This window comes from Somniosus microcephalus, chromosome 6 (assembly GCF_052327205.1).
Source record: "Somniosus microcephalus isolate GS21.2 chromosome 6, FLI_Smic_1.0, whole genome shotgun sequence".
In the NCBI taxonomy this organism is placed as follows: domain Eukaryota; kingdom Metazoa; phylum Chordata; class Chondrichthyes; order Squaliformes; family Somniosidae; genus Somniosus; species Somniosus microcephalus.
Window position 1 is genome coordinate 31,180,045 of NC_140992.1, and position 20,137 is coordinate 31,200,181.

Consider the following 20,137-nt stretch of genomic DNA (forward strand, 5'->3'; position numbering starts at 1 on the left):
ATTTCAATATTGAAATAGCTCTGACCTGTGGAGCACAAAAGAATGATCAGGCTTGTAATGTATATACCTTTAAGGGGGGGGGAACTACTTTTTACAGCTCATGTATACTGTAGTACCGGCAGTGACCACACCTGTATATAGCACTGAGTAGTAATCTGTACAGTCAGTTCAACTATGAGCCACGTTGAGTAAACACCTGTTGTACCGTTTCTGCTGCAGTCTGTATCTTATTATACACGGATGTAACATTGGCGACGAGGCAGGTTCGAACCTACCTGCAACTCTGCATCACCTCCCGGGGATTCGTTCCTGGAGATCAGTGGATTGGAGGTCAAGGCCAGAGACTCGGGCGTCGACCACGGGCAACCGCCCAGTCATCCAGCAGAGACTCGAGAATTGCGGGGGAGGCTGTCGAGAGTCAGGCTTGGCTTTCCAGTCGAGGTGGTCCAGCGAAACGGGCTGGAAACAGGTGGTGCGCAGACCCTTCCCGGACAGCGGCGGGCTAGAGCCCGACCGAGCGGCACAGCAAAGGGCTGAGCAGCGTCGACGGGGGGGGAGAGAGAGAGAGGGCAGAGCGCACAGGGCGCAGCCGGTGTTCAGGGGCCGAGCAGCGTCGGAGAGAGGGAGAGAGAGACGCGCAGAAACCCGCGAGGCACCGCCATTGCCACGAGGACCGCCGAGAGCGGCGTTGGCAGCAGCGCAGGAGAAGCGCATGAAACCTACAGGGTGCCGCCATTGCCACGAGAACCGCCGGGAGCGGGGGAGGAAGGAAAGCGCGGGAGACGCCATTTTAAGCCATTGGCAGATGCCATTTTAAACCACACCCAAAATGCCAAAGAGTGGCAGTATCACCGCATTTGACAATGAAGTCGAAGATTGGACTACATATGTCGAACGAATAGAGGTGTACTGCAAGGCAAATGAGGCGTCAGATGACAAGAAAGCGTCGGTATTGTTAAATTTAATGGGTGCAAAGACGTATGGTTTATTACGAAATCTAGTAACCCCAACAAAGCCAATGGAAAAGAGTTTTGAAGACATAGTAACGATACTAAAGGAACATTTAAACCCCACACCGCTGCTGATAGCAGAAATATTCAAGTTTCACAAACGGAACCAGCATAAGGATGAAAGCAATGCTGATTATTTAACAGAACTGCGCAAACTATCGAAACACTGCCAGTTTGGAGCGGGACTGGCAGATACCTTAAGGAACAAGTTTGTGTGTGTGGGCTTCAAAGTGAAGGAACCCAGAAACGGCTTTTATCTGAAAAGGACCTTATGCTGGAAAAGGCTTTCAGCATTGCGGTATCATATGAAGCAGCAGCACGGGGCGCTGCAGAGATACAACAGAGACCGCAAGAATATGGCACAAACGAAATGTCATATGGAACAGAGAAGTGCTATCGCTGCGGCAGAACAACACACGACCAGAATGATTGCTGGATCAAAGACAAAGTGTGCAGACAGTGTGGAAAAGTAGGACACATAGCACGAGTCTGCAGGTCAGGAAAGAAAACCAGCAATAAGAAACCTACCAAAGGAAAGTACAAGAAGGTACATAAGATGACGGAGAATAGTTCAGACGAACAAAAGAGTGATATCGGCTCCGAAAGCAGGGAACTGAGTTGTCTGAAACTACATAATGTGATCACAACGGAGGATCACCGAACCATTTGGGTCACTCTCAAGATAGCAGGAGTCCAGGTAAAGATGGAATTGGACACAGGATCAGCCCTAACAGTCATAAACCGATGGGACTACGAGCGGCTATTCTCACACATACACTTGAGAGACACAAAAATTATTTTGAAGACGTACACGGGGCAAAAAGTCTACCCGAAAGGAAAAATAAGGGTGACCGTTATATATAACGGTAAGGAAACACCAAAACTAGACCTGTATGTATTGCAAGAAGGAGGACCACCATTACTGGGACGTGAATGGATCCGGAAAATACAACTGGATTGGCATTCCATACAGGCACTGACTGTGGCTGACAAAAAGGATGACGATGTCACACCTGGGCGACTGTCAAAGATCCTAACTGATGCGAAAGAAGTGTTCCAGCAAGGACTCGGAACACTAAAAGGCATGACAGCGACAATTAAAATCGAAGAAAACGCAAGCCCAAAATTTTTTAAGGCCAGACCGGTACCTTATGCAATCCGCCCAGCCGTCGAAGCAGAGCTGGAGAGTCTGGAACGTTCAGGTGTACTGTCCAAGGTAGACTGGAGCGAGTGGGCTACACCCATCGTCCCTGTGATGAAAAAGTCGTTGAACAGCACGCCTGGGGAACCAAGGAAGGTTCGCATCTGTGGGGACTTTAAGGTAACAGTGAACCCGGTCCTTCACACCGTACAATATCCACTTCCGCGGATTGAAGATATTTTCGCCTCGCTATCTGGAGGGAAACGCTTCACTAAGATTGATCTGGCCCAGGCGTATCTGCAAATGGAGGTAGAAGAAGCATCAAAAAAAATACCTCACAATCAACACCCATAAAGGCCTCTACCAATACAACTGGCTGGTATTCGGGGTAGCATCAGCTCCGGCTATTTGGCAGAGGGCAATGGAACAAGTCCTGCAAGGGATCCCAGGGACCCAGTGTTATTTGGACGACATCCTGGTCACGGGCGAAAATGACAGTGATCACCTTGCCAACCTGGAGCAGGTGCTCACTAGATTGCAGCAATATGGGCTCCGAGCTAACCGCCCCAAATGCGAGTTTTTTAGAAAACAGATCTCGTATTGTGGCCACGTTATCGATAAAGAGGGGTTACATAAGTCCCCAGAGAAGATTGAGGCAGTAGTCAAGGCTCCAGCACCGGAAATGTGTCACAACTGAGGTCGTTCCTTGGGCTGGTAAACTACTACCATAAGTTCTTGCCAAATTTGTCTACAATACTACACCCACTGAACACCCTACTGCAAACTGGGGTGCCATGGAAGTGGAGTGACGAATGTAGACGAGCTTTCCAGAAGAGCAAAACACTAATCACATCGAAAGAGGTATTGGCCCATTACAACCCAGCATTACTATTCGGTTGGCATGTGATGCGTCACCCTATGGCATTGGAGCGGTGCTGTCGCACAAATTCTCGGACGGCTCAGAGAGGCCAAGAGCCTTTGCGTCACGATCACTAACCTCAGCCGAGCGTAACTATGCCCAGATTGACAGGGAGGCCCTCAGCCTAGTGTGGGGAGTGAAAAAGTTCAATCACTATCTGCACGGGCAGAAATTCACCTTGCTGACTGATCACCAACCTCTTGTCTCCATTTTTAATCCGAAGAAGGGTGTTCCGGTGATGACTGCGCAACGACTACAAAGATGGTCACTTTTTCTAGGGGCGCACCACTATGAGATTGAATATAAAGGCACGAAACAACATGGAAATGCTGATGGGCTATCACGCCTGCCACTGCCTACTGCGGAGGAAGCACCAGCAGTGGATCCTGTCGAAATATTCCATTCGACTATAGTTGAATACCTACCGATAACTAACGCTTGTATCGAAAAGGAAACCCGAAATGACCCGACACTGTCTCGGGTATATGATTTGACGGTGAAGGGATGGCCAGCACATGGTGACTCACTGTTGCCAGCATTCTCGACAAGGAGAGAACAGCTGTCAGTGTGCCGGGGGACCTTGATGTGTGGATCCTGAGTGGTAATTCCACCCAAGTTAAGGGATAGAGTGCTCAATGAGCTTCATGAGGGTCATCTGGGAGGGGTAAAAATGAAAAGCCTAGCCAGGGCTTATGTGTGGTGGCCGGGAATCGATAAACAAATCGAGGACCTGACCAAGAGCTGCTCAGGATGCCAGAAAGTCCAAAATGCACCACCACATGCCCCTCTACACCCATGGGAGTGGCCCTCATCTCCATGGCAACGGGTGCATATTGATCTTGCTGGTCCATTCATGGACTCAATGTTTTTAATAGCCGTGGATGCGCGCTTGAAATGGCCTGAGGTCATCAAAATGTCCTCCACCACCACGGAGAAAACTATTGCAGTCCTACGGACCATTTTTGCCAGGAATGGCTTGCCAGAACAGATTTGCTCCAACAACGGACCACAGTTTGTGTCCGAAGAGTTCCGGAGGTTCTTGAAAAAGAATGGGGTAAGGCATTACACATCCGCCTCGTATCATCCAGCCACAAATGGATTGGCTGAGAGGTTCGTACAAACCTTTAAGAAGGCAATAAAGGCTATGTACAATGACAACATTCCGCTGCAGCACAAGGTGGACAATTTCCTGTTCGCCTACCGGAATGCGACACATGCAGTCACCAACCAGGCCCTGGCCATGATGTTCTTTAACCGAAGGTTAAGATCTCACCTGGATTTGCTCAGACCAAACGTACGAAGAGATGTTGAGAGTAAGCAATTCCAGCACATCCATGAGAAGCCAACAAGGAGCTTCAATGTAGGGCAACCAGTCTTGGCCCGCAACTACCGAACAGAAAAATGGCAGCCAGGAACGATATGCACACGGCAGGGCCCACTAATGTACACAGTGGACGTTGGGGAGAGCATCGTGAGATGCCATGCTGACCAGATCCTAGAGTCACAGGAACAAGTCAACCCCATGCCTCGCCCATACGTACCTAGTGATGAACCCGACGTACAGGTCGCATCTACCCCAGAAACAGTAGCATCGGAAGCTGATGAACCAACCGACGACAGGGGGCCAGAATCGCCTCCGCACCAAGAGCAAGACACTCGGGAAAGGCGCTATCCAGAAAGGATCAGGAGGCCTCCCCAAAGACTGAATATATAAATAGACTATTTTCAGCTAATGTTGCATGTTAAAAGTGTTCATTGTAATTAGTTTGATATTTAATTGTTAAATGAGTGTTATGGTACTGTTAATCTAAAAGGGGAGGAATTGTAATGTATATACCTTTAAGGGGGGGAACTACTTTTTACAGCTCATGTATACTGTAGTACCGGCAGTGACCACACCTGTATATAGCACTGAGTAGTAATCTGTACAGTCAGTTCAACTGTGAGCCACGTTGAGTAAACACCTGTTGTACCGTTTCTGCTGCAGTCTGTATCTTATTATACATGGACGTAACAAGGCTGGTGCTGGATAGCAGAGACAATCCTATGCCGTATCATCACAGCTAGCGTTTGGTGGACACTGGCGGCATTGTGCAGGCGCAGGAGCTTCCCCAACCTGTGACATTTACACACAGTTTTTTTGTTCATTTGATCCACTACCACTTCATTCATGTCGAAAACAGGGCGGTAGGCAGATGAAAGCCCCATGTTGGATGGCTTTCTTGTTCTTTTTCGTCTCGTTACTTTAAATGCCAGATTACACACACACACACACACACTCAATTGTAGCAATGCTGGATCAGGACCTTGCTGAAACCTCATACTATCCACAAGCAGTATGGGCTTTGTGAGACACACTTTGCGATGCCAGTATGAGCTTACAGGTCTTTTCATACTTCACAGAATCAGTATGATCGCTCAGGTCTTTCCATCCATTCCGGTATGAGAGCGAGCTGCTGTGACACCACATTTTATGGGTTAGATTTTGCCAGCCCTGGGGAGGCTGGTTTGGAGGCGGGACTGCTGGGAAAATGGCAGAATTTGGGGGCGGGTGCCCAACCCGCCTCCATGCCATCTTGCCAGGAGGCGGGTAGCCGACCCTCGCCGGGTCCCGCCTCCCTGAGGCGGGAAGGGGATTTATGCCAATTAACTGCCTGTTAACAGGTAGTTAACAGGCAGTTTTTTGGCTAATCCCTATTTTGAGCCCTGAGTTGTAGGCTTCCTGAGGGCTCCGAACCTCGCCAGGGTCAGCGAGGCGGGCCATCGGTCTGCGGGGGTCGGAGGGGCCGAGATGTCCGGTGTGCAGGTGAGTAATGGGTGCATGTGTGCAGAGGTAAGTGTGTGAGGTGTGTAAAGTGTTTTAGTAAGTTTTACTTAACTTTACTTCTTCCTGCAGGCTTCCTCCCTTCAGGTCTCGGGAGTCCCTCAGCTCACCGGCACAGAAAGCAGAATGGCCGCTGAACTGTCAAAAGCTGCAGCCTCTGCTTTCTGCTCAGGAGAGCTCTCTAACTGAGCCTGAGTGACAGGACTGAACTTAGAGGACAGATTGTCAGTGCTCACAGAGCTTCACAGAGCCGTCAAATGTTGACATTTCATCTGTCAAAAGCTCTTGACAGATGAAACGTCACTCGCTGACGTCACCAGTAACCGGCTTTCCCTTAATTGGCCTGCTGAGCCCGCTGGGTGGGCTTAACAAGGTCAATCAAGGGAAAATAGCATGGGTTGGCCACAAGTTGATGGAGGCGAGACTAAAACCCAACAAGTGGGAGTCCCGCCTCCAAAAACTCCCCATTGACAAAATCCAGCCCAGAGCCCAGTGTGAGCTACTAAACAGCCGTTCCCTTACATTTCTTATACCAATTTTCACCTTTGATCACTACATTCCATGCATACTACCAATAAATTATAGTACATCAAAGATACATACAAATGACAACAGAATAACAACATAAACCCAATAAACATGCATTTGACTGCTCTAATTATTTTATTGCTGTCATAAAACTCTTCCCATCCCCTAAACACAATGCATTTCTCCACTTCACCTGAAGAAGGAGCAGCGCTCCGAAAGCTTGTGATTTCAAATAAAGCTGTTGGACTATAACCTGGTGTTGTGTGATTTCTTACATCTAAACACAAGTGACCAAGCTGACATATTCCAGATCATTACAGATATAGCTGAATGGCCCTTTCGCATTCTACTATTTCACTTACCTGTGAGGATATCCTTGCTTTAACATTTCCTTACACAATTTACAACCCATGCTCAGCAGAAAGCTGTTTTAACTTTTAACTCATCGTGTGCTGGTCTCACAGAAAGCCCAGAAAGAATAGCAAGGTACCCAGTTAGTGTGAACCCTCATTCCCACACTCCCCCAATTCTTCTCTCTGTTCTTTCTGCCAGGTGTTATCTGGGTAATGATACAACGTACCATAACATCAAGTAATCATGAGCTTAAAAGATTCTCTAGTTTTCCTTTCCATTATGCATCTTGTGGATATTTTTACTAAGTAACATTTCCCACTAGATTTCATTCATCCTAATTTCATTGTTAACTCAAAGGAATTCAAACCTGAATTTAGAAATCCAAATTCTATGTCCCTCTTTTTTAATTTTAATCCCTCTGATAGGTACCAGTACATTTAAATCTATATTATTTCATTAAAAGTCAGTTTCACATTGGGGCATATGTTAGTGCCTTGATTAAAAGTTGTCACGCTCCCCTGAGCCACATTAACCATTTCATGTCGTGCTGGTGTCAAATAACTGAGCATGTCTGAGGCCCGTTCTTCAGTGCATCTTCACCATGCATTTCCACATGCTAGTTGCCTCACGCACAACATATCACATTTGCGCACACACCGGTATCCCAATATCATACCACACTTGACATCAGATTCAAGCCATTCCTGGGCTTTTAAGTTATCTTACCAAAAGATCGGAGATCTTTTCTCATCTCCACCTGCATGGTCCCAATGTCGAGAGTAGTGACCAGGCTATCAAATATATTTTCCTCATTGTTCAGTAGAGGCAAAGACACAAACATCTCCAAGAGAAACCTATCAATTAATGATTCTCACCTACGCTTTCAATAGAATGTGATTTATGTTACTCAGGGATACACTCACACATCTTTCCCTAACCCTTGTTTGAGTTCCTGAAATTCACCCATAATCACCTAGGGAAATGATTTTTGAAAAATTCCCATTATATTCCCATTTCATCTCATTCATGAGCCCTGGAGAAACTTTACCATCCAATACAATATGATCATTACCACTTAACCTCTTATTGGGCCTTTTATTCCTCCAAATATTTCAGAGAACAATTCAGTCTGCAAGTTGAGGGATGTTAGTTACCTTTAACATTACAGTCTCCCCCACGAAACTGCTATCTTAATACACAGTTTGGACGGAACCATGTAGACTGGACCTTTTCAAAACAAAATTTGATCATCCTCTTAAGCGTCAGATAAATTTCCCTTCCCGAGTGCTTGAACAGCAACTCTTATCAATTTATCTAATCAATTTTAATTTCACATACAAATTATGCCAAGGCTTGGTGGTTTTACAAAGGAGACAAGAGTAATTGCAATTGCATTTGGAAGCAAGTCTTTTACCTCCCCCCTCAAGCAATGCGTCTTGGAAAATAACTAATGACTCCCAAGTATTGGAAAGGCAAAGTCATAAGTCCAATTTTGTCACCACGCTGCGGCATCCGAGATCCATCACTGTCTGCAGATAAGAGCATAAAGTCTACAAAGAACCACTCTTGGTAATATTGCACCAACACCACACATATGGTCCTCTGTTTAAAACAAAAAACAAAAAATCCATTGTGGCTTTCCTGCGATCCCGATGGGTTAATTCGTCAATTCCTGATTCCCTTCCATCACTGTGGGGAAATATCCACTCAAATTAAAAACTTAAAATGTAATAATGTCCAAAATGTTTGCATTCAGCAATGTAAAAGGTGTTGCTGAGTGAATTAAAAAGAGTTCACAACTGCTTGTGAAGAGGTTTTTTTGCATTTCAAAAGAAGACAAATCCAAACATCACCAATCAATGTCAGCTTGTGTCACACAGTTTCTTGCAGCTTTCAAGTAAATTTAAAAACGTTCACCAAATAAAAAAAAACTGTTACTTTTGCAAAGTCTTTGGGGGGAGAAATTTGTGTGTTTAGTGCTAAATCGTCAGTGGACGTTCTACCGCTAGCTGATGGCAGTTCCAGCACCGCACGCCATTTCCGCCTTGCTGATAGCGCTGCAGCTAAACTCAATCGCTGGGGACATTGCAATCACAGTGATCATGACGGCAGTGAGTGTGCAATGTTCACTTGACGCCCGATCTCCCAATTTCGTTTTGGCCATTGAACTTACCAGTTGGAGAAAGCAACGGCAGGTTGAGGTGGCGGCAACAGCAGGAAGCCGGCTCCAGTGATGCTATTTAAAGGGATCATCACCAATCACTCGCACCTGCCAGGGTTTTGCAGTTTGAGTGGCTGTGAGCTACTTCCTGCAACTGCAAGAGTTTTCTTTAGTCATTTCAAGGTTATTTGGTATCAGGGAGTTTTCTGTGGCAAGTACAATACTCCATAATTATTTTTGAAACGCTTCAACCTACAACACTTGCTAAAAGTAATGGGGCTGTGCTGGCAATCGACCTCACCCGCCGGGATCTATGGTGGAGGGAGCGAAGGCAACGAGAAAGATGGGAACATGTGCGCAGAGGGAGGAGGAGTGCCATCAGGGCTCTCAAAAGGAGGCCTTACCCTCCGAGGGTATTCCGACATCACTTCTTCTACCTTCAATTAAGCAAGGAGCAGTGTATTAGATGGTTTCACTTCACCAAGGAGATGGTCACAGAACTCTGTCACCTCCTGCAACCAGACCTCCAGCCTCAGACCAGGGCGACCACAGCTCTCCCAGTGGCACCAAGGTCACCATCGCCCTCAATTTTTTCACCAGCTGATCCTTCCAGTCTGCAGCAGGAGACATAGCTAACATCTCAAAGTTCCCTGTCCATCGCTGCATCCGGGAGGTCACAGAGGCTCTCTACACCAGGAGAAGGGACTGCATTGGCTTCCCGATCACTCAGAGGCAAGGGCTATCCACTCTCCACCTGATTCGTGACTCCCCTCCACAACCCGAACACTCGTGTTCAGCACTCATATAATGAGAACCACGCTGCCACCGGGAACATCATCCAGCAGACCATCGGCTGTTCCGCTGCCTTGACCGCTCGGGAGGAGCCCTCCAATATTCGGCTAAGCAGGTATCCCATTTCGTGGTGGTCTGCTGCATGCTCCACAACGTGGCCATCATGAGGGCGTAGCCCTTGCCACCAGGGATTGCGGGACTACCTCAGGAGGAGGACGAGGGAAAGGAGAATGATGAGGAGGAGGAGGACGAGGAGGAAGAGGAACAGGAGGGAGGGCAGAGGCATCGAGACAATCGGCCTTTCAGACGGGCTGTCTATGAGCAGCTCATCAGACTCTGATTCACGTGAATGAAGCCCTAGATCCCCATTGCACACCACATCCCCATCTCACGCCATATCACAGCGTCCTCCTGGGCGCATAGCTGAAGTGAGAGACACCATAAAAGATTCCAAACACAATTAATAAATTTATCTATAAACATATCACACATATTACAAGCATACTAATAACTAGTCACCCTCGTGCAATCCCTTAGTGCCCGTCGATCATGTGCCTTTTCCTATGCTAATGCTCCTCCACAGTGCTCCCCCAGTGGCTGCAGCACGGCTAGTGGAAGGCTGCAGAGTGTCCGTGCGGGAGACTTCAGATGGCCTTGCAGGACGACCTCGACCAGCTGTGGACCTAGAAGGCCCACCTGTAGACTGCACCACCGCAGCATGTGCGGTAGCTAGCAGTCTGGGCTGGCTGGCTGACAGGCAGCTGCAAGGGCAATGGCGGAGTGGCAGTGATGGGAGTAGGAATGCTGTCATCCTGAGAGAGGACAGCAGGTTCCTGCTCCACTGACCCACTGCCACTCCCCCGGGGCGGCACCTCAGCATTCCTAAAATCTATTGGAGCACAGATTGCTGGCCTGCTGCGAAACTGTGAAAGCCCCGGTCGACAGTGGTAGACCCAGCCACGATGGCAGCAATCAGAGCTTGGGTGGCATCAAGCTGAGAGCAGTCTGAGCTTCCAATGCTGCACTAAGACGTTGGGTCGCTTCTGCTGGTGCTGCAATGGAAGCTGCGACATCACTCATTATGTGCGCCATCACATCTGGGTCGCCACAGTCTCTCTGGGAGTCTACCATCATTTCCAGACTGGAAATGATGGGCTCCAAGCTCTGTACAGAGCCACATGCAATGTTGGAGGTGGATTCCTTCACACTCCTTGCCATTGCCAAGAGGCTCTCTGGCAGCCTTGCCATTGCACCGATCATTTCCGTGTGCATGCCCATCACCCTTCTTCTGAAGGCCTCCCCATCGAGGTCCTCATCTGAGTCCTGTGCAGCAGAACTCACACGCAAACTCGCCCTCCGGGGAGCGGGCCCCTGAGCTACCCTTTCCCCCTGGCCTTGCTGCAGCCTACTCGTGCCCGGTGCCTCACCCTGTGCTTATCCTGCTACTACACTAGCCTCTAAAGAATGCATAGTGCCAGAATCTGAGCTGGTGTGTGCGAGTGACAGATGCAGTGACGCGGTGTCTTTTTCTCCCTCCTCTTCTACCCCATCGGTGCCCTCAGGCCCTCGGGTGCTTCCTGATTATCTGAAAGCAGAAAGGCACAAGAGTTGGATTCTGGTGAGGGGAGGGGGGCAGGAAGGCAGAAATGCATGCATACGGCATGAGTAGCTTGAAAGTGAAAAGACTGTGGGCTGAGGGGGAAGCGGATGTAAGAAGGAGGATTAGGAATGAACATACCATTGTTGTCACCAAGGGAGTCAATGTCGCCAGTGGCCACGGTGCCGACAACCTGGAGCCCAATGATCTCCAGCACTTTCATCTCTAACTGTCTCAGCTCTTCAATCTGGGCTTGGCCCCCACCTGTCCACTCCTGCTCTTGCTGGCTGTGAGCCACCTTGGCCTGCAAGAGAAAGGAAAGTGTGCGAGTGAGTGTAGTGCAATGTGTTTAGGTGATATGCCTGCCATAGTCGAATAGCTGTCATTGTGTGCAATGTGTGAGATATGGGTGTGAGTGCTGATAGGTAGAGATTGTTAGTGGGTGCGTGCTAGGGGTCTGGTGCAGTGTGTGAAGCTTGTGGTACAGATGGTGGTATGTAGCATTTGATGAAGCCTTCACTCACCCGGACCACCTGTGTGAGGTCATTAAACTTCTTCCTGCACTGTGTGTGGGACCTGGGGAGCACAGTGCTGCCCATGACGTGTTCCTTCCACAAAGTTCGGTAGACTTGTGGCGATGGCCTCCTATCAGTTGATGGGTACAGGACCGCCCGCCATCTCTCCACCGCAAAAACCAATGCCTCCAAAGCTTCATCTGAGAACCTCAGGGCTCTCTCCCTGGGGCGGCGATCTGCCATCAGGATTTGTAAGTAAGTGTGCCTTCTCCTTCTTATGCTTGTTGGATAAGCTGCACACCCAACAATGCTGAGAATGAGGTGCTGCTGCATCAATGAACCTCCCCTTTTAGTGAAAAAAAGCCTGTGGCAATCATTACTTGCAATTAGACTGCCCCCCGATATTGGTCCAGCTTTTCAGTGTAATGCCAATGAGTTTGCGTTTTTAGAGGAGACTCATGACTGCAATTATTTTAATGAGGAGTGAGCATGAATCTTGCGTGCATCCTAAACGATTTTCACATGGCGCGACTTAATTATATTTAGTCTAAATACTGCCCATTTCTTGGCTATAATGAATTTCTAGCCCTTTGTGCCTTTAAAATTTACAAAGATCCTGATCAATCCAATTCAGCAGGTAAAAACATCAAACATCTTTTTCATACACATAGCAGTAGCATTCCCCTTTTTTTCCCCCCTTGGTCATACATTCAAGTACCATTAAGACGAATAAACAATCACCTCAAAGCATTGAGTACTTGAAATTGATCAGAAATTGTTTAAAAATGCCAATTATTGATGTGAATGTTCCATGTCCAGAACTAGAGGCTTTCACACAATTTACACCATGACCATAATAAAAATCTGGTTTTCACAATAATAGGTAAGTTAACCTCAATAACTCCAATTTAATTCAGAGCAAAATCTTAAACTAACCAGTACCACTTGAAAGAGGGCGGAGCCACAGCCACAGTAACAGTCACACGAGCTTTGTAACAATTACATTGAAACAAAAAAAACTTCTGTAGAACAGTAGAAGAGAGCTGGGCTGGATTTTGCCAGGCCCAAGGAGGGGGGTTTGGAGGAGTGTGGGGTGTTAAAATTGCAAAAAGTGGCGGGCGGGCTCCAAGCAATTTTCCCAAATGCGTGGTTTCTGATCCCATTTCCGTCCCGCCTCCAAGAGGCGGGATAGGCCCTAAAGGCCCTTAAGAACCATTAAATTGCCTCTATAATCCCATTTTGAGAGGCCTGTCCGATTTTAACACATTTCCCACGTGATTCACGTCTCCTCTGAAACACGACAGTGAAACCTGGCAGTGTAATGTCCGAGTATAAATAATACACGGACTGCAGGAGAACAATAAAACAGGTATTTACTTGAACAGAGGGTACTCTTTTATTTGGACCCAAAAAAAACCCAATTCGACTGTAAATAAACAAAAGTTCAACTAAAGCTTAACAAATCAAATTAAAATTTGGTTTTCCGTGTTGATGATGCACTCCAGTCCCCGCGGCGCCCACCGGTTGCGGAAATACTCAAGCGCACCGGCGGACACCGCGTGCTCCATCTCCAGGGCCATCCGGGCGCGAACATGGCCGCGGAAGAGATGCAGGCAATCCGGCTGGACGACCCCCTCGACCGCCCGCTGCCTGGACCAATTGATGGCTCTTTTAGCCAGGCCCAGGAGCAGGCCCACAAGGAGGTCCTCCAACCTGTCCGCTCCCCTCCGCACCGGGTGACCGTAGATCAAGAGCGTGGGACTGAAGTGCAACCAAAAATTGAGGAGCAGCCCCTTCAAGTAGTGAAAGAGGGGCTGCAACCTCTCACAATCCATATAAACGTGAAACACGGACTCCTCCAGGCCGCAAAAAATGCAGGCGGCCTGGGAGTCCGTGAACCTACTTAAAACCTTATTGCACGGGACCGCTCCATGCAACACCCTCCAGGCCAAGTCCCCGATGGAACAAGGGAGGACTCCCGCATAGAGAGCCCTCCATTGGGGACCTCCGCTACCGCCGGTCGGCAAAACGCCACGCCAAGGCGTGTCCGGACGGTAGACGAAGATGGCAAAGTGGAGAGTGTGCAGGAGCAGCCCGTACAGGAAACCCCTCCGCGCGGAATGAAAAGGCACGGAGGGTATTTCCTCGAGACGGCTCAAGTTGTGAGGCGCCGGTTCCCGAGGGGAGTTTCGGGGCCGGGCGCCGATGAGGAATTCCGTCCGAACGGGGGTAAGCTCGGATGGGATCGCCCCACGTGCTTGAGCCGCCTCGATACACCTAGTGGAGTCGGGGCCCAGTGCCGCTTTTACCGATTCGATGGTTTCGACCGCGAGCTGGACGTTGGCCCAGGACAGGCGCCACGCCAGCTCCTCTGGCGCCATCCAGCCCGCTCCTCCGCCATCGAGCAGGTCCCCGACTCTGGTCACCTTGCCAGCCACAGCCCTACCCTCCGCCAGCCGCCCGAACCCGTGTTCGTGGAGGTGCGGATTCCTGAGCAGCGGCTCCCGAAGGAGAGCCGCCGCTCCTGACGGGGGAGAGCTCCGCCTGGAAGCGACGTAGTTCCAAACCCATAGTAGTTCCTGGTAGAAGACAGGCAGCTCCCGCAGGCCGGCACGCCTGCTGCCCACTTTCGCAAACAGGAGCTGCGTGTCGTAATTGAGGCCATGCAGCTGGCGGAAGAAAAACGTCGCCAGCGCACACCATCTCGGAGGATTCTCGACGTACAGGTATCTCTGCAGCGTCTGAAGACGGAAAGTCGCAGCCTGGGTGCGAAGGCACACCAGCGCCTGACCGCCCTCCCTAAGCGGGAGACACAGAACCGCGGCAGAGACCCAGTGCTTCCTTTTGTCCCAGAAGAAGTCGATGAGCTTCTTCTGAATCTTGGCGACAAACGCAGGGGGAGGGATCAAAGTGACCAACCGGTACCACAACATGGCGGCCACCAGCTGGTTTATGACCAGCGCTCGACCCCTGTAGGACAACACTCGGAGCAGTCCTGTCCAGCGTCCTAGGCGAGCGGTGACTTTGGCCTCCAGCTCTTGCCAGTTCGCCGGCCAAGCGTCCTCGGCAGGGCTAAGGTAGACTCCCAAATAGAGGAGGTGCGTGGTGCTCCAGGCGAAAGGCCTGAACTCCTCCGGCAGGGAGTCCACCCGCCACTGACCCACCAGGAGTCCGGAACATTTCTCCCAGTTGATCTTGGCGGAGGCTGCGTCCGAGTAAATCTGCTGGCATTCCCGCATCCTCCGCAAGTCAGCGGGATCCGTGACCGTGAGGAGCACGTCATCGGCGTAAGCCGAGAGGACCACCTCCACGCCCGGCCCTTGCAGAGCCAGTCCCGTCAACCTCTTCCGCAAGAGGCGCAGGAAAGGCTCCACGCAAATGGCATATAACTGACCGGACATGGGACATCCCTGACGCACCCCCCTCCCGAAGCGAAGGGGCGCCGTCAAGGACCCGTTAACTTTAATCAGACACTCCGCGGCGGCGTACAGAAGTCGGATCCGGGCGACGAAATGCGTCCCGAACCCGAATGCGCGCAGAGTCCCGAAGAGATACTCGTGATCCACCCTGTCGAACGCCTTCTCCTGATCCAGGGAAAGGAAGGCGACCGACAGACCAGCCCTCTGGGAGTGGTGGACCAGGTCCCGGACCAGATGGATGTTATCGTGGATGGTCCGGCCCGGGACCGTGTAGGACTGGTCGGGGTGGATCATGTGGGCCAGCACGGTGCCAAGGCGAGCAGACATGGCCCTGGCAAAGATTTTATAGTCCGTGCTGAGGAGGGAGACCGGGCGCCAGTTCTTAAGGAGGCGGAGATCGCCCTTCTTAGGCAGCAGGACAATGACCGCCCTGCGCCAAGAGAGGGGCATCTCCCCGGTCGCCAAACTTTCCCCCAGGACCCGCGCGTAGTCGCCCCCCAAGACGTCCCAGAACGCCCTGTGGAACTCCACGGTCAGCCCGTCCAGCCCTGGGGACTTTCCCCTAGAGAGCTGGCGGAGGGCGCCGGTCAGCTCCGCCAGACATAGCGGAGCGTCCAATTTTTCGGCGCCCTCCGGGCCAACCTTCGTCAGGTCCTCCCACAAAACTCTGCGCGCATCCTCGCTGGACGGATCCGGAGAGAACAAAGCCCCGTAATAGGCGCGGGTCTCCGCGCTGATTCCCTCCGGATCCGAGACCAGAGATCCGTCGTCGGCCAGCAGCCCCAAGAGCTGCTTACGGACCCCCCGTCTTTTTTCCAGCGAGTAGAAGAAGGGGGAGCCGCGGTCCAGGTCCCGCAGGAGCTGGATCCGCGACCTCACGTACGCGCCTCGGGACCCGACGAGCTGCAGGTCCTTCAGCGCGCCCTTCTTCTCTTCGTACACCTTCCGCAGGGCCGGGTCCTCGACGACCTGACCGAGACGGGACTCCAGGTCGAGCACCTCCTTCTCCAACCGCCCGACCCGGGCCTCCCGCCTCTTGGTCGACCCCTTCGCGTACTCCTGACAGAAGAGACGGATGTGAGCCTTGCCCACATCCCACCATAGCCTCAAGGAGGGGAAGCCCCCCTGCTTCCTTCTCCAGTCGGCCCAGAATCGACGAAACGAATCCCGGAACCGTGCGTCCTCCAGCAGCAGGTTGTTAAAATGCCAGTACACGGACCCCCCCCGCGCGCGCAGCGGAGCGAGCTCCGCCCACACCAGGTGGTGGTCCGTGCACGGCACCGGCCGCATGGAAGCTGCCGGAACGCAGGAGACGAACGCCCGGGAAATGTAGAGGCGGTCGATTCTGGACCTTCCTCCCCCAGACCTCACGCTAGTGAAGGCGCTGGAGTCGGGGTGGAGATTTCGCCAGACGTCCACCAAGTCGAAGGACCCAACCAGGTCCCTCAACTTCTCCATCGCCGCCGGGCTTCGCGGGGGACCCGAACGGTCCCTCGCCTCGAGGGTGCAGTTAAAATCCCCCCCGAGGATGACGCACTCGCCCACGTCGATGGAGCCCAAGAGAGCGGACACTTCTTCGAAGAAGCGCACTTGCTGCGCACTGGTCTGAGGGGCGTACACGTTCACTAGATGGAGCGGCACGCCCCCCAGGCGAACAGTGACATGGAGCAAGCGGCCCGGCACGTGCTCCTTGACCCCCAAGATCTCCGGCTGAAAATGCGGGGCCAGCAAGATAGCCACCCCGCTGGAATTGTTGGAGAGGTGACTCATGCTGACCCCTCCTTGCCACTCCAGGAGCCACGTGGCTTCGTCTCCCGGAACGGTGTGGGTTTCTTGCAGGAAGCACACCGCATACTTCCCGTCCCGAAGGACCGAGAAGTTATTGAATCTGCGGCGCGCCTCCCTGCTGCCGTTGATGTTGAGGCTGGCTATGGTTATCTTCATGTCAGAAGCATAGTGCAACCTCTACCTACACCTACCGGGGCGAGGAAGCGCAGCCGCTGGTCCGCCGCCACTTCCTCAGCAGCCCAGTGAGAAACGTTGTGAGCCGACGCAGCTCGAGCGGGTTCACACCCTCGTCCGCGCCCAAGATCTTAACGGCGGCGCGGACGGAATCGATGAGCAGCGCCAGCTCCGACCACCTGTCGAGGGCCAGCCGGACCTTATTGCGCTGACCCAGGCACGTGGCCATAAAATCCCGGAGTTCCCTTACGGAAATGAGGGGAGACTCGGCAAGGGGCACGAGGTCATCCATCGCCACGTCGGCGCTGGAGTCCGAATCGTCCTCCGTGCCCATCACCGAGTCCCCATCCTCCTCCAGGGGGTCGTCACCAGCGGCCGACCCGTCCGCCGCGCAGTGCGAAGCGAACGACTCGGCCGCGCCAGCCAGCCCCGCCTCCGCCCGGATCCCACCCCCAGGATCGATGGCAGAGGATTTCTCCCTGGGCTCCTCTAGGGGTGCCGGGCCAGAAGACGGCGGCGGTTCAGAGCTCCCCTCCGCCTCAGACGCCGGAACGACCGGAGAAACCGGGGAGAGAACAATTTCCAGCTCCTCCAGTACGTCCGGCACCAGAGACGCAGCCAGGGGGCCATCCTCCTCCCCGCCACCAACCTCCGACCCAGCGGACGGGGGGTTTTGAATTAAAAGCTCTACCAGGACGAGCATCCCCTGGGAGACGTCCGGGTCGCATTGGGCGAGCTCATTATCCTCGAGCTCGCCCGACCCAGCCCCCAGGCTGCCCGACCCGGCGAGGGGTAATGACACCGATAAAAGGTCAACTTCAATTACTGCCGCGGGTTGTTCCGCAACCCCCCCCACGGGCAGGGTCTCATCCCCATCCCCGGGAGGCACGTGCTGGACAGACACATCTGCCTCAGCCTCCCGAGGGACAGGCGACCCCTGCCGATCGCTGGTGATGACGACAGCGCTGGGGGGGCGGGGGGCCGCAGTACCCGCGGCGGGCGACGACTCCCCCTGCTCGGAGGGACCTTCCTCCTCCCGGTCCTCCTCCTCATCCAGGGGGTCGCGCCTTCTTTTTAGCACGGAGGGAGCGAGGGAGACCTCCATGTCTGCAAAGGCCTCCTCCTCGACTCCCTCCGGCGGAGCAGGTTTGTCGGGTTCCTCGGGCCCGAGCCCGGCCGCAGGTATTGGCATTACCGCTGCGGCGGTTGCGGCCACAGGCTCGGGCACGGGGCCCCTCCCGCTCACATCTGCCCTGATCAACTCCGCGAGGAGCGCGGGTGTAAGGGGCTCAAGGGGCAAGGGCTCACCATCCACGGGGGGGCCTGCCCTAAGGTGCTTCTTTTTTCCCCGCGCCTTCTTTCCGGCCGGACACGCTCCCTCCCCCCCGCCGGAGGCCTTGGTGGCATCGGCCCCCGACGTCAACCGCGCATCAGACGTACTTGACGCGCGGGCAGATCCGGGGGGAAGGGCGGCGGCGGCGGCGCCAGCCTCGGCCGCACGAGATGATCCGGCGGCCTTGGAGGCAGGGCAGTTCCTCCTGATGTGCCCCACCTCCCTGCAGGCATGGCACCTCACACCGTCCGACGTCCAAAAGGCGCGGTAGGCGGTCCCCTCGTGGAGGACGACGAACGCCCCTTCAGTGTCCTCCTCCCGCGCCAGCTGGATAAACAGCTGGCGCCGGAAGGAGAAGACGTGGCGAAGGCTGGCCTCCCGGAAGCCGAGCGGGATGGGCGTGATCCCCGACCTCACCTCCCCAAGTTGTCGCAAATGGGGAAGGAGGAGCTCACCAGGAACATAGGGCGGGACGTTGGAAATAATGATCCTCTGCGCGGTGGCCTCGAGAGGATCCACCGGCAGGAAGGTCCCGCCCACGGTGAGCCCCTTGGCGACAGCCAGGGACACCGCCCGCTCCGACCCCAGGAAGAACACAGCCTTCCCATACATTTTCGAGGCCGCGACGATGGCTGAGGGGCCGACAACCCCAGCCATGGCCTTGACGCAGGCCTCGATCGTCATAGTGGGGTGAGTGTAGCTCTTCACCCCAAGCTTTTTTGTTATTAATCGAAAAGGTGACGGGGCAGCAGGAACAGCGGGAGCAGCTGTGGCTGTGGCTACCACTCTCGCATAGGTCCCGGCTGGCCCCGCCACCGGCGAAGATGCAGTCGCCATTCTGGGGTGCTTTTTTTAAGGGCTACACTCACCCCAAGTCACAGGCCTGAAGGTGTTAATGGCCTCGGTGTATATATATATTTTTTTGTCCTCTATTGAGCAGAGGGAGCGGATTAGAATGAGGACACACCTCTCTCCTTATTGATTTAAATTGGGAGAGGAGCCCTCGCCCCTCTGCTCAATTGGCAATTAATAAAATAGATGAAACTAAGGTGCCTTAGAAAGACAGGCAGAGAGAGACAAAGAGAGAGAGAGAGGTGGGGGGGTGGGAAGGAGGGAGGCCGCAAAGGGCAGTGTTGCCACTCAGGATGGTGGGTGGGTGTAGGCAGGGTTGCACTCTCCGATGGAAAAAGTCTTTGGTGATGGTGGTCTTCTGGCAGGGGGAGAAGACGTCTTCACCTGGAAAAGCTGGAGAAGCCCAGGCTTAGTCCTGCAACAGGTCTTAACGATGTAATTAAATTAAATTAAGGACTTCACCTTGGGCAGCTCCAAGCTCTCCCAGGGCAGGCAATAGAAGGGATGCTAATTAGTGGTGTGTGTGGCCTAGCTTTTAACAAGAGCACACACACTACACCCCTTGATGATCCGGCCTTGCTTCTTCTTTTCTCCCCCCACCTAAAATACAAAGTCTTGGGAGAGTGCCCCAAATAACACCCACCTGTAGATGTTCCGGATGAAGTTTTCTTCCCTCCTTTCAAGCAATTGGTTTCTCTCCCCTCTCTCCCTCTCCTGAAGTGGAGGCCAA